At 35.2% G+C, this 22,592-nt stretch overlaps 1 long non-coding RNA gene across 1 annotated transcript in view; it reads right to left on the bottom strand.

The window, feature by feature from the left end:
• Positions 1–22,592, bottom strand: part of LOC140594803 (uncharacterized) — a 65,197-nt gene that overhangs the window by 31,577 nt on the left and 11,028 nt on the right. The window contains exon 2 of the long non-coding RNA XR_011996131.1: positions 19,737–19,820. This is a non-coding gene — a long non-coding RNA (uncharacterized lncRNA). The remainder of the gene's footprint in view (positions 1–19,736; positions 19,821–22,592) is intronic.

Here is a 22,592-nt window from a genome sequence, read left to right as displayed (position 1 = left end):
TGCTCCCTTCTATGTAAATTACAGATGTTCTCTAATGCCCTTTTGGGCTACATTTGGAAAAAGAGGAAAGAGTAAAAGTTTTTTTTTTTCTTTTTAAAGTGAACTACCCTAGGTTCTAAGTAGGAGGAAATACATTTACTGAGTTTTTTCCCCTTTATGTTTCCTTTCAATCGTTGAAACTACTCCCTACAGCCCTGCTGCTATGGGATCAATTTGTTGGCAAGGGTTATTCAAACATGAGCAGAATTTGTGTCCTCTTTGGATTAAAGTGCTAAAGCCAACAATAACAATTTTCATGTGGGAACTGGTGCTGGATACCCAAGTCAAACTGTGCTTGGTGGTCTGTAATTTACTCCAGATAAAAAACATGCATTGGAGGGGAAAGAGGGTTTTTTCCCAGGTTTCTATTTGTTTTCATTTTCAGTCTTTTATTTATTTTTTTAATCTATTGTTTTTAAACAGACACTAGAAATCCTTTTTATTTAGTCTCTTGATTTGGGGGTGGTAGTGTAGGGTACTTAAAATGAGACATGTAATAGAGTTCTTCTTTTAATTAACATATTAAGATATAACTTACAGTTAAGTAAATAAATCTGAAGTATACAGCTTAATGTATTTTGGTATTTATTTCTTCTCTGCTTCCATTTTACTTAACTTTTACTCTTTTAGACTGTATAGCTGAAAGGATAAATCATATAATCTTTAAGACTGTTATAGTTAATTTAGATTTTTTGCATTTCAAGCTCATTTGGACCTATTTTCACATGGCAGTTTTTTCTCTGTATTCCCAGTTCAGCTTTCCTCTTCTATTCTTTCAACAGTTATTCTAAATCCTCAGGGCTTCTTTTTTTAGTATTTCCATATTACTTTTTATTGTGACATTACCTCTTCAATAAAGTGAAGGCATTCAGGAGAGAACTCCCTTATTTATCTCTTGCTAGCCCTCTCATTACTCCCCCTGCTTTTAGAAATCATATCCTTATTTGTCCTTCCTACCTGAAGCTGTGCTCTCATCCACTTGTATCTTCTCAGTGATTGCTTTTATCAGTTTATCCCCATTTTCCCCTTAGCTTCTCTATTGACTTCTTTTTCTAAGCAATAGGCACAATTGAAAATTCTTGATTTAAAAAACAAAAACAAAAACAAAAAAACAGATAATACAAAGTTTAGCTTTGAGCCTGTACCATCCTCTAGTTACTACCCAACTATTATCCTTCCTCCTTGTGGTCATGCTTCTTGATTACTGTTTCCACATCCTCCATTTGCTCTTATTCAATCTTTATATGGCTTTTTACCTTTCTTTCTCCACTGAAAGCACTTCTCCCAAAATTGCTAGAGATTTTTGCCAAGTCTAGTAAATACCTTTTTTTGGTAAAAGATTTTATTTGTTTGAGAGAGAGTGAGCAAAAGCTGGGGTGGTAGGGGATGGGGGAAGGAGAAGGAAAGGGACAAGCAGACTCTGCCCTAAGCCAGGGGCCCAGAGCCTAGAGCCTGATGGTGGGGCTTGATATCAGGATCCTGAGATCATGACCAGAGCCAAAATCAAGTCTGTTGCTCAAGCTCCTGAGCTACTCAGGCAGCCCCTAGTGAAGATCTTTTGCCCTTTTTGAAATTCTTTCTGTTGGTTTGCAAATTCTGGAGCTTTCAGGATATAATCTGAAATTGGCCACCTTAAGAGGAGGGCAGAAAAAGACAAAGAGATAGACTGCACCATACATATGAGGTCATAAACTGGCTTCAGACACATGTTCAGCCCATGTGGTCTCAACAACACTTTATTCTTTGAAGGCCTTGTCCTTGAAATGGCCCCCACTGCAAGAATGGTAGACAATGTGTATATTGCAAGGACAGGGGATGAAGTCATGACCATCCAACTGCCCTGGTCCAACTAGAGAGTCAGTGCCTAGTCCAATCCTCTTGTTTATCTCCTCCAGCACTTCCTTGATGTCATTTTCTCTTGTTTCTTCTTCTTCCTTTATGACCCTTACTCAGACTCCTTTTGTCAATTCCAATTTTTTTTTGCCTCTCCTTAAAAGTAGGAAATCTGCAAGATTATTCTTTTTTTAAATCTGATTTTCCTTCTGTTTTATGTGTTTTATGGGCAATCTGGTCCATGTACACAAGATTTTTAGTTATTGCCTCTACCTCTTATGTCCTGATACTTACTAACTCTATTTCCAAGCCTCTCTCTTGATCTACAACTTTCTGTCTGACAGTTATATTTGGATGTGTTCTAGGTACATATGAAAACCTGGCATTATTATCATACTTTGGCATGTCCCTTTCCCAAACTAAGCGTGCTTCCCTTGTATTCTCTAACCTAGTTGGTGGTACCTTCTGCATTCATTCTTTAATTCAAAAGCTCCTCACTCCCTCCGTGTCTCCCTCCCTCCCTTCCTTCCTCCCTCCCTCCCTTCTTTCCTTCCTTCCTTTTTCCTTAATGTTCTTGCCAGACACTAAGTTCTGTCATACAGAGCTGCAAGGATATTATAAGGTCCTTGCCCTCAATTACAGAGACTAATAGGAGAGACAGAGGAACAGAGAATTACATTGCATTACAATGTAGAGAATACAGTGATAGAGGTGTATTTATATGTAACACGCATCCTTTTCAAATTGTAGATTCAGGAAAAGGTTCTTGGAGAAAGTGATGCCAGAGTGGAATCCTCAGAAGTAGGAGCTTGGCATGACTCCTCCCTTTGCCTTTTCCATTCTCCTTCATTATTAGTGAATCTCATTAACTCTAGACTCTTAATATTTCCCAAATCTGTCCCAGATCTTTCTATTACCTCTGCTACTGCCCTAGTTTTAAGTTTTAAGATATTGGTGGATTACAGCAACAATTTCCTAACAACCTTATTCTCTCCATTCTTCGTGTTTTCCCAACTCCCATCAATTATCCACATTGAACTTTAGTAAATCTTTATTTTAAAAAATCTGCTTATGCCCTTCACAGAAATAAATATCAAATAATACCTCATATGCATATATCACGTTTTATTTATCCATTCATCTATTCATGGACATTTGTTGGTTTCTACTTTATGGCTATTAATTATGCTGCTATGAGCTTTCATGTAAAATGTAAAATTGTGTGGACATATTTTTTCATTTCCTTTGGATATATACTTAGGAGTACAATTGCTGAGTCATACATCCTTTGAGGAACTGCCAGAATGTTTTCGAAAGCAGCTGCCCCATTTTACATTCCACCAGCAACATATAAGGGTTCCAAATACCCCACATTCTTGCCAACATTTGTTATTTCCTCCCCTTTTTTAATCTGGATACCAACTAGTGATGCTAAGACTAATGGATGTGAAGTGCTGTCTTATGATGAATTTGATTTGCATTTCTCTGATGGCTAAGAATGTTGAGCATCTTTTTATATGCTTGTTAGCCATTTGTATATCTTCTTTGGAAAGATGTCTATTCAGATCTAGTTTTTTAAATTGTTATCTTTTTATTTTTGAGTTATGAGAGTTTTTTTTAAGTTTCTTTTTTAAGATTTTATTTATTTATTTATTCATGAGACACACACACACACACACACGCACAGAGAGAGAGAGAGAGAGAGAGGCAGAGACACAGGCAGAGGGAGAAGCAGGCTCCATACAGGAAGCCTGACATGGGAGGGAGAGAGAGAGAGAGAGGCAGAGACACAGGCAGAGGGAGAAGCAGGCTCCACAGGAAGCCTGACATGGGACTCGATCCCAGGTCCCCAGGATCAGGCCCTGGGCTGAAGGCAGCGCTGAGCTACCCGGGCTGCCCTGAGAGTTTTTTTATATTCCTCATATAAGTCCTTTATCAGATATATGGTCTGCAAGTTATTTTCTCCCGTTCTCTGGAATTGTCTTTTCACTTTCTTGATACAAGTGTCTTTTGAAGCATACAATTTTTAAATTTTTTTTAAAAGATTCTATTTATTTATTCGTGAGAGACACACGAAGAGAGAGGCAGAGACACAGGCAGAGGGTGAAGCAGGCTCCATACAGGGAGCCCAATGTGGGATTTGATCCTGGGACTCCAGGATCACTCCCTGAGCTGAAGGCAGACACTTAACCACTGACCCACCCAGGCATCCCAAAATTTTAAAATTCTGATAAAGCCCAGAATGTCTATTTTTTTTCTTTTGTTTCGTGTACTTTTGGTGCATATCAAAAAACTTCTGCGTATGGATAGCCTATTGTTTTGGCACTGTTTGTTGAAAAGACTCTTTTACCCCCATTGAATTGCCTTGGAGCCTTTGCAAAACAAATCTGTTAACCATTTGTAAAGATTTATTTATGGACTCTCAATTCTATTCCATAAATCTATCTATATGTCTATCCTTATGCTGATAGCACATTATCTTTATTATTGTAGCTTTGTATTGTGAAATTTGGAGGTATGAAGTCTAATTTTGGTCTTCTTTTTAAAGATATTTTTGGCTGAGGTGCCTGGGTGGTTCAGTTGGTGAAGTGTCAGACTCTTGCTTTTGGCTCAGGTCATGATCTCATGGTCGTGAGATCTAGCCCTGTGTTGGACTCTGCACTGGGCACGGAGCCTGCTTAAGTTTCTCTCTCCTGCTCTCTGTTTCTAAAAAGAGAAAACCATAATTCCTATCAAAATCTCAGGAAGAAAAAAGAATAAAGATATTTTTGGCCATTCTGTGTCCTTTGCATTTCCATGTGAAGTTTTGGGAAAAAGCAGCTATTATTTTGATACAGATTGAGTTGAATCTCTAAATCACCTTGGGAATAATTGTCATCTTCACATTCAAATTCTTCAAGAATTGTCATCACATTAAATTCGTCACTCTACTAACGTGGGATGTTTCCATTAATTTAGACCTTCTCTAAGGTTTTCAATGGTGTTTTATGCTTCCACTGTATGTTTTAAATTCTTCTCTTTATTTCAAAGGATCTTATTCTTTTTGCTGGTATAAATGGACTCTTGTTATTAATTTCATTTCTGAAATTATATTAGTACATTTATATTAGTACATTTGAGTTTTGTATATTGATCTTACTGAACTGGTTTGTTAAATCTAATGGATTTTTAATGGATCCTTAGAATTTTTTATGTACAAGATCACATCATCTGCAAATTGGGATAGATTTATTTTCTTATTTTCAATCTGGGTGCTTATTTTATTTTCTTGACTAATTACCCTGACTAGAGCTTCTAGTAGTGTTAAATGCAAGTTGTTAGAGTGGACGTCCTTGTCCTTTTCTTGTTTTTAGGAAGAATGCATTCGCTCACTCTTATCATTACCTATGATGTTAATTAACTTTGCATTTTTCTTAGATTCCCTTTATCAGGATGAGTAAGTTCCCTTCTTTTCCTAGTTTGTTGAATGATTTTTTTTTAAAATCATGAAAGGATGTTGGGTTTTAACAAATGCTTTCTCTCTATTTAGACAATCATGTGAATTTTTCCCCTTCTGTTTTATTGATATGGTATATTGCATAAATTTATTTTTGGATGTTGAGCCATTTCTACATTGCTAGGATATATATCACTGGATCATCATGTGTAATCCTTTTTTTATGTGGTGCTGGATTTAGTTTTCTAGTAACTGTCAAGGATTTTTGCATCTATATTACTAAAAGATATCAGTCTGTACTTTCCAAAGATGCATTTATCTGGTTTTGTTACCAAGGTAATACTGGGAATAAGATGGGAAATATTCCCTGCTCCTGAATTTTGATAGAGTTTGTGTAGATGTAGAATCAATTCCTTTACATTAGTGAACCATTTTACCCTGGCGTTGTGGGAAGTTTTTTGTTTTTTTGTTTTCTTTAAATTCAATTAGCCAACATATAGTACATCATTAGTCTCAGATAAAGTGTTCAATAGTTTTTCAGTTGCATATAACACACAGTGGTCATCACATCACGTGCCCTCCTTAATGGCCATCATCTCTTATTACACAGGACTATTCATATTTTCTGTTTCTTCTTGAACCAGTTTCAAGAAGTAGTTTATGTCTTTTTCTAGGAATTTGTCAATTTCATCCAAATTTTATAAATTGTTGGCATACAATGGTTCATAATAATTCCTTCTAGTTTTTTTAAAAATTTATGTCCAGTAGTGGATATCTCCTCTTTCACTCCCAAGTATAGTAATTCACATCTTCTTTTTTTTGTGTCTTCACCATTCTAGCTAAAGTTTGACAATTTTGTTAATCTTCTCAAAGAACCCACTTTTGATTTTGTTAATTTTTCTTTTTTTTCCTATTTTCTATTTTATTTTTCTACTCTAGTTTTTTTTTTTTTTGCCTGCTCTAGATTTAGTTTTCTTTTTTCTAGTATTTTAATGCAGAAAATTAATCTTTTGATTTGAGATCTTATTTAATGAAGGCATTATAGCTATAAATTTATTTTTTTATTGAAGCATAGTTGTCATTCAATGTTATATTAGTTTCTGGTGTACCACATAGTGATTCAACAAGTCTATGCATTACACAGTGCTTACCATAGTAAGTATAATTACCATCTGTCACCATATAAAAGTTATTACAATGTTATTGACTATATTCCCTATACTGTACTTCTCATCTCCCTGACTCAAATCACTTTACAACTGTAAGTTTGCACATTTTAATCCTCTTCACCATCATCTCCCACCTCACTACCCCCTTCCCTCTGGCAACCGTCAGTTCTCTGTTAATAAATCTGTTCTGTTTTCATTTGTTTGTTCATTGTTTTTTAGATTCTACATATAAGTGAAATCATACGGTATTTGTCTTTCTCCACTTCTTTTACTTAGCATAATAACCTCCAAGTCCATCTAAGTTGTCGGAAATGACAAGATTTTATTCTTTTATATGGCTGAGTAATATTCCATTGTATAAATATATATATATGTGTGTGTATATGTATTTATATATATTTATATACACACACATATATACATACACACACACACACATATATATACACATTACATCTTCTTTATCCATTCATCTATTGATGGACACTTGATTGCTTCCTAAACTAAACTAAATAATGTCTCAGCACAGGGCACTTAGGTACTTATTTTCCTTCAGAGCTGTAAATTTCTATTTTACCACTGGTTTAGCTGCAGCCCATAATTTTTGCTATGTTTTGTTTTCATTTTTTTTCATCTAAATGTATTGTCTAATTTCCTTTGTTATTTCATCTTTGATTAATTGGCTATTAACTGTATTGTTGTTTTTCACATATTTGTGGATTTCTCAAAATTTTCTTCTATTACTCATTTCTAACTTCAATCCACTCTGTATGATTTCAGTCATTTTACATCTTTTGGGAATTATTTTATGCTCTAATATATGGCCTGTTCTGGAGCACATGCCATGTACACTTGAGAAGAATGTGTATGTCACTGTTGTTGCGTGGAGTGTTCTATAAGTGTCTATTAGGCCATGTGAATTGATACTGTTGTTGAGGTCTTCTTTTTCCTTGTCAATGTTTGTGTGGTTTTTCTTTCTATTACTGAAAGTGAGATATTAAGGTCTCCAAATACTATTTTTTAATTGTCTATTTCTCCCTTCAGTTCTGTCATTTTTTTTCCTCATGTATTTTGTGCCTCTGTTGTTAGGAGCATATATATTTATAATTGTTAAGTATTCCCAATGGATTGACTTTTCTACCATTATTAAATGTTTCTATTCATCTCTAGTAACATTTTAACTTTAAAAACTATTTTGTCTAATATTAATATAGCAACTCTAGATTTCTTATGATTGCTGTGTAAATGATATGTCTTTTTCTGTCCTTTTACTTTCAACCTATTTAAAGTGTATACCCTGTAGAGAAAGATAACTGGTTCTTTTTTTTATCTAGCTTGTCATCTTTGCATTGTTATCATAATAGTACAGTTGTGCTGTTAAATTGTTGGTTGTGTTTCATTGCCTAACTAAACTCCCCAAATATAATGATGCTTACGGAGACTTCACATGGAGCACTTTATGAATTTATTCTTCTTCCTGTCCCTACTCTAGCATTTTGAATGCTGCCATTGTTACTGACTAAAACCATTGTGCCTCATATCATGTAGGTTGTCTCATTAGCAAAAAAGTGTTAGGTATTAGTGGTTGTTAGGTCACATTCCTTTGAGTCAGTAAAGTGTAACATATGTATTATGCAGGACTTATTTTTTCCTATAGCAGAAATCTCCCTTTTCTAATCCTAACAATGTTAAAGTTAGAATTTTGGTTTTGGATTTGCCAGGAATTACTTTACATGTATAATTAACAAGATTGAGTAACAGAGCAAAAGAACATAGTTTATTTCTACACTGTGGTAATAATAAAACTAATTTTGGAGCTCCACATTATTTCCATAGTTGGATATGTTTTAATAAGGGAGTGGCTTCCTCTCACTAACTTCAGGTCACACCAAAAAACCTGCTTTTGCATAAAGGGGACTTATTTTCTAAATGAAATAATCTCAGCACAGGGGGCTTAGGTACTTATTTTTCTTCAGGGTACAATCTAGAATCTATTAATAGGAAAGTAAAGTTCAGAGTTCCTGCTTTTGTTGATTCAGTGCTTTACAACCTGAACTGTTCCTTGGGGCAAGCTATTTCTCAATTCCATTTTCCTACCTTTACTCTGAAATTGATAATTAGACACTATAGCTATAAGGTAACTTCAGTGTTATATCTTGCTTATTTAAAATCAAGGACATTGGAGGTAGGGGAATGACACTGGAAAAAAATAAATATGTTTTTAAAATTTTATAATCCAGACTTCTATGTAGTAACATTTAAAAATAAAATTATAAAGGGAGTTCTGGGTGATGTTTCTTGGTTTCTATTTAATTTTTGGTTGAAAATATTCAATGTTTTGTCAATTTCTTTGCATTTCTTAAGTAAGAGGCACAAAGAGTTCAAATTTTGACCCTTAAGAGTACTTGTGGCTTAGTTATGTATTACCTTCAAATTTAATTTTTTGGTCTGTGTTCTCTGGAATTTTAAAGCAGAATTAAAAGAGCACCAAACTCTAAATACTTTCTCTAGCAGTACCTGCTATTTTTATTTATGTTGAAAAGCAATTCGGGACCCCTGGGTGGCTCAGCGGTTTAGGGCCTGCTTTTGGCCCAGGGCGTGATCCTGGAGACCTGGGATCGAGTCCCGCATCAGGCTCTCTGCGAGGAGCCTGCTTATCCCTCTGCCTGTGTTTGCCTCTCTCTCTTTCTCTGTCTCTCATGAATAAATAAATGAGGTCTTAAAAAAAAAAAAAAGAAAGAAAAGGAAAAGCTATTCAACTTAAGGGAAAAAAAGTAAATGTTCTGGTAATCACTCTGTTCTGTCTGTTCTGTCTTGATCATGACTTATCTTATTTCAGTAGAATATGGCAACTAACACATCATCTCATTTTAACAATTATTGGTTGAACCTAATCATCTTTAACTTTCATAGTTTTGTCTCAATTATATATTCATAATGAGAATGCCTCACAAAAGGTCTTCTTTCCAAACTACTGACATATTCTATTGGATACCAGAAAGCACCATTGACTAGCTAATAGCTGATATTTGTCCCTTATATGTTATCTTTTATATCATATGCTAGTGTCCACTGTGAAAGGAACTAGAAGCCACCTAATCAGTAAGATACTATTAATTTTCTGCTTGTCACTCTCTATATATTATTGAGGTAAATTTGGAAACAATAAAATACATTTCATTTTATTAAACAAATTCCACAAACTTTTTTATTTAAAATTATTTTTATTATTTACTTTATTAAACACAAATTTTAAATATACACAAATATGAAAACTAACCCAGTTTAAGTATAGGATATTTATATCACCTCAGAAAGTTCTCTTGTGCCACTTTCCTGTCAGCCAGGAGTTGAGCGTTTCAGTGGGTTTCCAAACCCCTTCTGAATGCCTGCTTTCTTGGATCACTGCTGGTACTAACTGTCCCCGGCCATGTCCCCCAGGATATAGACTCTAAAAGAATGCTTAGCTTGCAAAGTGTTTATTAAGGAATGCCCTTGGGGGGTCAACATTTGCAGAAGGCAGGGGAAAAAAACAAAACTGGGGTAGTAGGAGAAGTCGAGCTGCATGAAGGCCAAATGCCAGCCTCGACTGACCCCATGGGGAGCTCTGGATCTTGATTGACTTTATAGTTATTTGGAGTTAGGGCCAGGGGTGCAAGCCTTTATATTCTCATTTTCATAAGCCATTGGATGTGGACTACCCTGAGAAAGGGGTCTAACCGTGGGGAATGTGATTCTCTGCAGCTGAGACCACAGAAAGGCCTATCAGTTGAAGGCTGACCACTTTCACAGCAGTCAGGCAGCAATTCCTTCATCTGAGGGGAATCTGCAATGTACCTGACATTGTCTCTCACACCGTAGTTAAAGAAATTCAAGAGCTGCTTGCACGATTTTTTTATTCAAGTCTGGAGGGAGGGATCCAGAATTAGGAGAAAGAGTAATTGATAGCAGTTAAATACTAGAAAATTTATCATTACATATACTTACTTAAAAATTACTCTAATAATATCTTTCAATATATTTTATGATTTATTCATTCAAGAAGTAGTTGAGAGTATATATAAATGGAGACATTTATCTTTCATTTTGGCCACCTAGAAGCTGAACCTTTATCTTATATTTGGTGACTTCTCTGTATAAGATCAAGCTCAGCTGCCACTGTGGAAGCTGAAAATGCAAGGTGCATGTATTTCCAACCTGCTTGCAAGAGGTGTAAGCCTATAACATGAGCTCTGCCAAAAAGACAAAATTCTGGATCAGACTTGCCTGGTGAAATGAAGGAGTAGATTATTATTATTATTATTTTAAATGATGGGATATGTCAGCAGAAGCAGTAAGTAAAGCAACATCCACTTTCCAGACACAGCAGCCTTTGTATCACTAAACTCCATTTTGGTGGTGTTAGCAATGTAAATATCCAGACCCAAAGATAGTTTTCTCACCAGACATCTGCTTAATTCAATGGGGTTGATATCTATTGCTTGCCCTCAAAATCCCTATTATAGCCCACCCTCTACCAAATGTTAAGACATTAGGATTATCATGGTGAAAAGAAAGACAAAGTCCAGTGGGGAAAAACTAACAGTGAGTAAAAATATAATATAATTCAGTGACATGAGGGAAATAAACAGGGATAGATAGGCAAGGATAAGGTTGGAGATGGGAAGCAAGGGATCCTTAAAGAAAGTTAAGAAAGTAAAATGATTGACCTGAGACCAGTAGGCTGTCTGTCTGTCTCAGCCAGAGACAACAGCAGTTGCAATGTAGGTAAGAATGAACATGACTTAATTATTAAATCAAAAGGAACATAGTGGTTGTCAGTTAAGTGTGCTTAGCTATTTTAGTAGAATTTCTTTTAAAGCAAAACTCATTTTGATATGGAAATCAATGCTATAGTTGATGTCTATTAATTTTCATGCAACACTGTTTAGACCAAAAGCTGTATTAGTATCATCAGGGGAGTTTTCTATAAATACTTATTTCTGGGTTTCACCCATAGAGAATCTAATTAGTCAAATTTGTTAATCATTAGTACTAGACTATAATGTTATATGTGGTAACACTGTCTGCAAAGTAGTAGCTTACTTTAGTTTTGGGTAAATGACAAGAGACTAACAGCTCTGGTTACTGCAAAATGGTGTGCATAAGTCATGCGTGTAAGTTTAGTATATACCAGTGTACTTGATAGACCTAAAGCTTTTACCTGACTAGAAATAAAGCAAGGAGAAATCAGCCTTTCTTTAAAGTTTGCCTTTTTACGTAGAGGTATATGCTAGTTGCATTCTACAAAGTAAAAAAACAAAAAAACAAAAAAAAACTTAATTGGAAGTCCAGTTGCTAGGTGTATCCCATAAAATGAAAATCCTGGTAATTCACAGTAACATCCAATATCAAATACTCAGATCCCAATAAACTGAATCTTTGTGTGAGGTTATTGGTGATAACATAAAAGGGTGTTGGGTTTTTTTTGTTTGTTTGTTTTTTGTTTTTTGTCAGTAGGACCCATTTTTTTTCTCCAGAGTCTCCAAAGATATTGTTGATCAGCTTCAGGTTTAGTTCATTTGAAGGAAACCCCAGTCCATCTTTTCATTGACACATTTGATATCAAGTATATCCTACCAAAGGGTAAACCTAACTAAAGAACTCTGAGTGGAAGGCAAGCTATGTTTTATGAGGCCATAGACGACTTGGAGTTTTTCTAAGTCAGGACAAATGCATGCGAGTAAGAGCTATGCTATACTTACTCTCAACACAATCAGGAATTAGACAGTTTTGTCTCCTGAAATATAAAATTTCACCAGAAAACCCATTGCCAAAAATATAACATCATGTTCAAATGTGAGAAAATTATTATCTCAGATCCTGTGTTTGTCATGCTGGTGTCTGGTACATTTTACCACACTTCACTCCCCCAAGCTGGGAATAAACATGCCACTTCTTCCTGAAGCAATACTTTCTCTTGATGCTCATGATATAAAACCTAATTTTCATATGGAAACAAATATAGATATATTCTGGACGAAGGAAAATGCTATTTTTATTAAAATGTGTTGTTAATATGTAATGATTTATTATTTTAAAATGATTTAGCAAATGTTCCAAAATTTTTCCCATTTTAATTTCCTTCCTTTATTTATTTATTTATTTATTTATTTATTTATTTATTTATTTATTTCCTATTTATTTATTTATTTGTGGATGGGAAGGGCAGAGGAAGAGGATGAGAGAGAGAATCTTAAGCAGACTCCACACCCAGCATGGAGCCTGATGCAGGGCTCACTCTTACAAGTAAAGAAGTATGTTTTGAGTATATCAACATTTTATTTTTCTTTAAAAACATTTAGTTACTTTTTAAGGAAACAATGTTTTTTAAAAATAATTTTTTAAAGATTTTATTTATTCATGAGAGACACAGAGAGAAAGGCAGAGACATAGAGGGAGAAGCAGGCTTCTCGCAGGGAGCCTAATGCAGGTCTCAAACTCCAGACCCAGGATCATGCCCTGAGCCAAAGGCAGATGCTCAACCTCTGAGCCACCCAGGTGTCCCTAAAAATAATTTTTTTTCATGGTAACACATTTCCAGTTTTTAGTAGAAGTAAGGGGAAGAATGATTGTATTTACATTTGTTTTGTTACCAACCCTTCAGAAATGATTTTGTGTATTCTTCCAAAGTGAGATAAATTGATCATTCGAGTTAAATCTTTTTTTCAAACTTTCTGATATTAAAAAACAAAGAATAAAAGTTAAAAAAAAAAAATTAAAAAGGGATCCCTGGGTGGCGCAGCGGTTTGGCGCCTGCCTTTGGCCCAGGGCGCGATCCTGGAGACCCGGGATCGAATCCCACATCGGGCTCCCGGTGCATGGAGCCTGCTTCTCCCTCTGCCTGTGTCTCTGCCTCTCTCTTTCTCTCTCTGTGACTATCATAAATAAATAAAAGTTAAAAAAAAAAATTAAAAAAAAAGAGATTCAATTAATCTCTTTAAAAAAAAAAAAAACAAAGGATTACTTCCTAGAAAGAATTCCCAATTCTTTTTTTTCTGAAAAGACTTTTAAAATAGAATTGTTACCTGCAAGAATAAATGTCTTATTCTACTCATAGGTAGATGTAGACATTTGACAATTATTTCCTCATTAAATGAAAAATGTCTATGGAAACATTTTTTTTGCACTTCAAGGGGATGAATATTTTTATAGTTTAAGCTGGCATCTTATTCATGAATGCTAGGTCTAAGGCATGAAAACATCTGGGAACCAGTTTAATTTTGAATAAAGTCGAAGTCTTCTCTTCCGTAAGCAATAGCTTTAGTGACTATATGTTAAGATGGGAGTCATTACCAAGAAAGGACAGTATATGTCAATAGGTATCACTTGGGAGGACAATAAATATCAAAGTGAAAAAGAAAAAGTGAGGGGTGTTTGTGGTGGAGTCCTTTGGTGGTATCCAGTGGGAATATTCTAAATAATTTACAGCAATTACAGAATTTAGGAACTAACCATCAAATAGGTATGGCCAGCAAATCTCTACCATGGTTAGCTGGTTGGCTGGTTAGTGTCCTAGATCAGTATCACTAGCCTACTATTTATTTCCAAGTGTGTGGGTGGTTTTGAGAGAGGAAGGTCAGGAAATACTTGTTGATCATACCAACCACATATCAGATGCTCATGCAAATGCTTTGACAACTTTTTTTAAATGAACTTTTAATTGTGGAATAAGTTTAGATTTACAGAAAAGCTGTATATCCCTTACCAGATTTCACTTTACCCTCATGTTACCATCTTACATTACTGGTTGCTTTCTTTTAATTCGCACAAACAATCCTTGAAAGAAGCCACTATTATTTTGTTTTTCCTTAAGCGGAAACTTAGGCCACATTGTGAGGAATAACTTTTCTTCTAATTCAATAAATATTTGAGTGCACACTATGTGATAAGCATTATTTTAGGGTGGCTATGAGCATATAATGGTAAGATGATATGTTTGCCTTTATGGGATTATAATATATTATTCTGTGTAATATTGTATCAAACTAATTTTCTTTTTGCGCCTCTAGGAAGTCATTATAGGAAAAGCACTGGGATATTTATCTCATGGGTGAAGTAATATGAATATTATTTCCCCCTACTACCCAACATTTCCTCAAAACTATGAGATCTAGTTAGCTCCACATCTCTATACTTAGCCACCTTCACAAGCTGCTCTGTAATGTTAATATATACCACTTTGGATTTCTGATCTTCTGATACCCTGTAATATTTATTGCTATATGTTGTCACCCTTCAAACCTTCTTTGTTATAACCTAAACTATATTGGCTCTAAAGACAGTATAGATTATGTGTATAGTTCTCAGCATCCTAAGAACCATGGGTTAGATTTTCAGTGAGAGAATATAACCTCAGCTCCTGCTAACCCTAATGGGAATCCCGTGACCACCTCACCACACCCCTTGCTGAAAATGCTACTATTCCTGAGGGGGTCACTGACCTTTACATCCATTATAGAGGTATGGGAGGAGCAGAGAGGGAGAAGTACCTTAAGTGATAGGTTAGCCACAGAGAGACAAAAGAATAATCAGAGCACTTAGAAGCTGGAGGAAGCTTAGGAAAGAATGGGGAAGTAAGCTTCTTGTAACCGGGATCCCCGCTGTCCTCTATTTTCAGTGTAGCAAAGCAAACTGGGCCCCTATGGACTGTAGTACTAAAGAATGAATTGTGGACCTGAATAGTAATGTGATGGTGCTAATGATTTCATCAGTGACCATGGCCCTTGTTATTCCTTTTTAGGGAGGGGTGTGTGTGTGTGTGTGTGTGTGTGTGTGTGTGTGTGTGTGTGTTTTGGGGATGATTTCATTTGTTAAAGAATTTACTTGGCTTAAAAAACAAATTGTTTTTCCAGAGTTATTTGGTCATCATGAATTTGGCAATGTGAGAAACACTTTATATATTTCTCTGCAGTCATACTGACTGAGTAAACCAGTAAGTTACATCATTAAATTCTGTGTTTTGTCCCAAGCATATATAGCTTTTAGCCAGGTCCTTTTTCTTTTAGTGTTTTGGAACTTTCTTCAAATTATTATATCAAAAATAGAATTTTTCATTTTTTCTTAACTTTTTTTCCCCATTTAATCCCATCATCTTTTAATTCATTCTCATACATAGTTTTATTATCTTCTGGAGGCAATCACATTTCCTTTTGTTCATATTTACTTTTTTTTTCAGAAATCAAAATTTTAATCTTGATATTTTTGAGTTTTGTTAAATACCTTTTGTATTGACTTATAATGGACTCCTAGTTATCAATGGGAGATGTTCTGCCACTAGCAAAGCAATAATGAAATGAATAATTTTTTCTAGAAATTGTTGTTCCTCTAATATCTAAGATTTAATGCAATCCAAAACTAAACTTGAGTTTAGTTTTAGAAGTATTTTACATCTTCTCATACTTCTCATCTAAGATGTTCCTGAAGACTTTATATGTTCTTCATGCTCTTTCTCAACTGTACTCTTATGACATTATTGTCTTTCTGGAATCTTATAGTCTCCTCAAACTTTATTTTGATTTTATAGTTTAAAGTTTTCAAAGATTCTCTCATGGGATCCTTGAAGAATTAGAAATGGAAGCGACCAAGAATCATTCTTGAGGCAACCAAGAATTATTATTCGACCTATTCTTGAGTATGTGACATTGGCCAGCATTTTATGGAAGACAAATGATCTTTTAGTTTCAAGGTAAACATCACCTAATTCTCTTGATATTCCACTAAATTCCAACCTACAAATAAGGAGGATGGAGATGCAATGCTATGCTTTGCTTTACTATACTATGCTAAAATATTGCATTAAATGAAAAATGCGAGAATGGACATGAAGATTTGCATGAGAAAAATGTACTTGGAAGAGGTAGATATCCTCCAAAGAATATCTCTTCTACCCAAGAGTACCCTTTGCCACTAAAAATAAAGAATGACTTTGAGCTAGTTGTATGCAATGGAAAATGAAGTAGAGAATGAATAATTATCTGTAAATCTAGATGGTCATCAGGATCATCTGGAACATCTATTTTTTATTCTTCTACCACAAGAGCATGACCTTTATGCAAGTGATAAAATTTGCATTTCTGTTAAATTTAAGACTTCTAAGAAATCCCCTTTCTTTTCTACAAAAGGACAATTTAAGATGTGTCACTGAGACTCCTCACATTGTCTTCTATGCTGAATACTGCTTGCTGAGTTTAGATTGCCAATTTCTATCTAGTAGTTTTATCTTCTAGAAATTGCATAAGCAAATAATTCTGTTGTCATTTTCCTTGAGGTGTGTATGTGCCTTTCAAATATTTGGTTGGAAACAGAAGACTGTTCCTGTCTTGCTCATCTGGGTAAAACTCATTTACTGTTTTTCCTTTTAAACTGTTAGTTCAAGTGACCTTACACACGAGTCCCAGCTGTGCATTAGCATTGCTTGGGGATGTGTTTGTATCTTTTGTCTAAAAATACCCAGCCGGTAGGATTCATGATCCATGAAAGCTAATTGAAACAATTTCTCTTCAAGTTTTGGCAAGTGAAGCATGCATTATAAGCATTAATATCTATAAATTGAATTGTTAATGAATCTAGACACTAATAATGAATGCAATTTTGCAAGCTTAACTAGAAACACTAAAATTATCAGGATCTGGAGCAGAATTTTCAATCATTTTTGCTTATTAAATAGCAAAGCTATGCTTTTAATAAGCTAATCATTTTTATTTGACCCCATAGGAGTAGCTTAGTTGATTAGAAACAGGTTCTAAGACCAAAACAATGTTGTTTTTCTCTTACTGTTTTAACCACCAAAGCACTGAAATTTTAAGATGGATATTTGATCTCACAGTCTGTATCTTCTAATCACATTTGTACATGCATTCAATACTTTATGAAATATGTACTTATTCCATTTCTCTTATATTATACTGTATGTCAGATATAGATATTGATATAGATATAGTTAGATATATCTCCTCTTCAGTTTTTAAAACAGTTAGTGTCACAATCGATTTAAACAAATGGTCTCATTTCACATGCAAACATCTAAGATTTCATTATCAAGGTAATACAATTTTGAGCTTCATGGTTGCCTGATAGTTTTATTATTTTCTGAGACTTAGTAACTTCTTTGATCTATATTTCCGTTTAAGTATCAACTCTGATAACTTTCATAGACCCAGTTTAAAAAGCAGCAAAATCTAGTATATGTAAACAGCAGTGGAGTTTTTTCTTCCCAGTGCTTGAGTGACTTGACTTGAGAGAGTAAGTCATGCACTCAGAGACGCACTTTGGTGCCTCTCACTAGCAGTACAGCAGAGTTCCCAAGTGGCTTGAAAGAGTTAATGCACCTTTCTGCATCCTTTCACTTATTACTCAGGAATTACTTAAGCCCTGGAGATAGTGAAATAGTACTAACTCAGAATTCGTGGCACCTCTGTATATATTCTCACAGAAGTGAGTGAAATTGGGACTTAAGGTTCCTTTTCTGATTGCTTCTTTCCCTGCAGATCTTAAGGATATTGACCATTCTTTGGGTTTATTATTTTTTTTATTTCTATTTATTTATGATAGTCACACAGAGAGAGAGAGAGAGAGAAAGAGGCAGAGACATAGGCAGAGAGAGAAGCAGGCTCCATGCACTCGGAGCCCGACGATGTGGAATTCGATCCCGGGACTCCAGGATCGCGCCCTGGGCCAAAGGCAGGCGCCAAACCGCCGCACCACCCAGGGATCCCCCCATTCTTTGGGTTTAAACTATGAACAACCAAGAAGCTGAACTGTAATAAAAGTTGAGTCTGATAGTAAATATGGGCTTTTGCCCCAGAGGTTATGGGGTGACAGTTTTGTGGAAAGGTAGAGGAGCAAGGTTGTTAGGTTTCGTTGGTACTGGTTTTTTTTTCTTTCTTAGCATTATTGTATATTTCTTTTGACAACCAAATATGAGAATCTATGCACTTGGGAGAATGAAATATATGACAAACATACTTAGGAATATAGTGTGTATTGCATTACCATTTATGACATTTTCTTCAGGAGTTATCAACCAGCGTAGATATGATAATTATAGATACGCATTTTTGTTTTCCAGCAGCTATTTACTTCACTTAATGAAAGCTTATACCTCAACTCTTTTAAAAATGGTCCCATCAAAATGGCAGTTGAATGGTCTTAGAGCATTTTGTACTGCTCTTCTCAAATGCTGATCAGTCTCTATATCTGTGACTGGATCAGCCCAGAAAAAGCTTCCTAATCACAAAGGTCAGGAAAAAAACCCCAGCAAAACAAAAATCTTCCCCAAAGAATTATTCAGAGAATGTTCATTTCTTAGTTAATAAACTTTTACTATTTTCTGGGATTTTTTTTTCTGGGATTTTTAATCAAGACTTTAAAGTATTTTGTTTTGAATTTAGGCTTTAGGCTTTCTTACCTGTAAGAGATAAGATTTGGGTTGATTATAATTTTTGTATCATTAAATTATTCCCTGGGTTGCAGTCCATCCTGGATTTTACTACATATTTTTACTAACTTCCAAGAACAACTAATTTTTTTAAAGAGTTTATTTATTCATAAAAGACACAGAGACAGAGAGAGGCAGAGACACAGGCAGAGGGAGAAGCAGGCTCCATGCAGGGAGCCTGATGTGGGACTCGATCCCGGGACTCCAGAATCATGCCCTGGGCCGAAGGCAGGCACTAAACCACTGAGCCACCCAGGGATTCCCCAAGAACAACTAATTTTAAAACTGTGTAGAAATTCTCTCCAGAATATTCGGTCACTTGGTAACCATTTGACATGGCTCCTAACTAGCAGCACAGAAGTAATAAATGCTCCTGGGTAAGCGAGAGTTTTTGCTTACTTCAAACTTGTAGCCATTATCTGGTCAGCTTCATGGATATTAATTTCACAGACAAGTCTTAATAGTTAAGATCAACATATAAGTAAGAATACTTTCAGAGCAGGAATCCTACTTTTCTTTCTTATCCAAATATTTGAAAAAAATGTCCATCAATTCAGTTTTTTGAAGTATTTACAATATTCTGGCCAGGTGAGAGTCTAATTTAGAAAGATGACTCAGAATCTTTGAAATAAAATTTATTTCTATTTTTAGTTGGAATGAAATGTGCTATGTTATCACTGCAATATTTGATTTCACACACTGTTTCTCAAAAATGTTTCTTTTTCTACCTGTGGTGTTATAAATACGAGGGCCAAAATATATGTTACACTGAATGACATACCTCATCCAGGGCAAAGTATGGTTGAAAAGATGTCTTTAACATAAATGTTTTCTCTTCTTATAAGTGCATTAAGACGACAGCATCCTATAAAATAAATTAAAAGCAGTAAATGAAACATGAACATAGGAATAATTCATATTGTGAGCTTAATTCTTAAAACATCACCATCTTAAAATATATTATTATCATCATAAACTCTTTTTTAGTTAAAATAATAGGGCTTGAAGGTTTGTAATTTTTTAAAGTCTATTTTGTAGCTCATATTTTAAAATTACAGTGTTAACAAAGTGTTTTTATACCAAATCTTGAACTATACCTAAAGTTTGTGGTTAGACATGACCAAGAACTAGAATTATCTTTAAATCTTCAGCCCTATGCTTTTCACAGTATCTTCCTATAACTTATATATAAGACAAGAAATCAATGGGAAACACCTTAACATTACTTATATGAGGAACCCAGCAATCCAAACATCTATCAGAATGGATAATTATGATACTTGGAAATTAGGATTACTCGTTAATATTATTCTGTTCTTAGAAGTTAACTTAGAAGTCCCTAGTGAAATTATGTTTCTTATGACACCATTTACTGTCATTGTGAGACCCCCATTTGTCTCCTTTCACTATAGTACAGACTTTAATGTGGATTCTAAGACTCTATCAGTTATAACTTTATCGAAACTATAGTAGATTAAGCCAGTATTTTTTCATAAAATAAGTAGTCCTGAAGTCGGCAGTTCAGAGCCGGTTCGGCTACTTGAGGAAGTCATCAAGGACCCATGTTCCCTCTGGCAAGTTCCTATTCTTCCAGCTTTGCTTTTTTAGTCAAAATGGTTACTCCACCTGCAGACATTATATCTCCATCCCAGGTAAGAAGAAGGGAGAAATAGCACAGGACAAAATTCATCTTGCTACACTTGATCAGGAAAGAAAAGACTTGTTCAGGGACTTTTACTTATATTTTATTGGCTAGGATTGTCACCTCATCACTCCTAGTTGTGAGGGAACCTAGGAAGGTGAGAATTTTTTTTAACAATTATTTTTAATAATTGTTTTTAATAACCATTACATTCTCAAGTTTAAAACTTCAAAGTGCAAAACTGTAAATAGTGAAAATCTTCCTCATCTATCACATCTTCTTCATTATTCCACTGTCATGACTTCCTGCCCCACTACCACGAAATAGGTAACCAACCATTGGTATGTCTCTTTTTTATCCTTCCAGAAATTTTTTGAAAATATACTCAGGCTGATTCACATATACATTCTTACCCCTCCTCTTTTTAAAACATAACTGGTATATGAGATAAGTATCTTTAACTGTTCACATAGCTCTCCCCACCAGACTAAGCCAAACACATAAGCCAGAATTCTCTTAATTAGAAGGAAAGGATACTAATGACATCTGCCATGTGCTGTTTTATTTATTTATTTATTTGTCCAAATGGAGTCTAGTAGTATCCCAGATAGCACTGAAATTATTGATTCTACTTAGCAACTGACAAAGGTATAAGTTATCTTCAGAACAGATACCTGAGTCATCTGTGTAGCAGTGCCTTGTGTGGAGAGTATGATGAATAAAGGTACAAAATGGAGCTCATGATGTCTTTTCCCCCAAAACTGCTCATCTTCAACTCAATTAACAAAACTACTATTTGGTAAATTGTTCAAACCCCACAAGTGGTCACCCTTGATTTCTCTCTCCCCAGCCTCCAGATGCTTCTCTTTCTCTTCTCTTACACCAAAGCTATTCACTCAGTAAATCCTGCTGGTTCTACCTTCAAAAGATATCCCAGATACCTCACCCACTCTGCCAGTACTTCTATTCCAGGCCTGACCACCATGCTCATCTACCTACTTCCCTTCTTGCCCCTTACAATTGATACAATAAACTAAGTGACATTAGGGATCCCTGGGTGGCTCAGCGGTTTGGCGCCTGCCTTTGGCCCAGGGCGCGATCCTGGAGACCCGGGATCGAATCCCACGTCGGGCTCCTGGTGCATGGAGCCTGCTTCTCCCTCTGCCTGTGTCTCTGCTTCTCTCTCTCTGTCTATCATAAATAAATAAATCTTTAAAAAAAAAACAAAAAACAAAAAACTAAGTGACATTAAAAAACAAGGATTTCCCTGAATAAACCTCTCCAAAGGCTTCTGGCTGTAATTAGGATGAAATCCAAAGACTATCCTGAGACACTGAAGCCCTAGCTGTTTGTCTACTTCTTCTTTAGCTCCTCCCACTCTAGGGTTTCTTTCTCTTGAAGATTGTTGGAACAGAAATATTGCTCCTGCCTCAGTGTACTTGCATATTCAGCTTCCTTTGCCTAAATGGCTTTCTCTAAGATGCATGCAGGACTCTTTATTTAGGACTCAGCCTATACAGTACCTCCTCATGGCAACCTTTTTATCATCTATTCTAGCCCTTGGTACTTGTACTCCAACATTTTCTATTCCATTTCTCTGTTTTATTTTTCTCATGACACTCTTGCCATCTAAATATTATGATTTATAAAATTATTAATTCTCTGGTTTTCTCACTAAAATGTAAGTTCCTGCTGAGTTCAGGGACTTTGTCTTATTAACTTAGTCATTCAGTAAACATTTATTGAGCACCTGCTTTGTGCCAGACCCTATTTTGCTATATAGGAATAATAACAAGAAACGGAATGGACAAAAACTACTACCTTCATGGAGCTTTTATTGGGGTGTGTGTGTGTGTGTGTGTGTGTGTGTGTGTATAGGAGGACAGACATTACACAAAGAAGTAATAAAATACATAGTACTTCAAGTCCTATTAAAATATGGAAAAATGTGGAATCTGGATGTTGGCAATTTTTTTATTTCTATTTGCTATTTTC

This window comes from Vulpes vulpes, chromosome 12 (assembly GCF_048418805.1).
Source record: "Vulpes vulpes isolate BD-2025 chromosome 12, VulVul3, whole genome shotgun sequence".
Classification (NCBI taxonomy): Eukaryota; Metazoa; Chordata; class Mammalia; order Carnivora; family Canidae; genus Vulpes; species Vulpes vulpes.
This window is presented reverse-complemented; position numbering and strand designations above follow the sequence as displayed.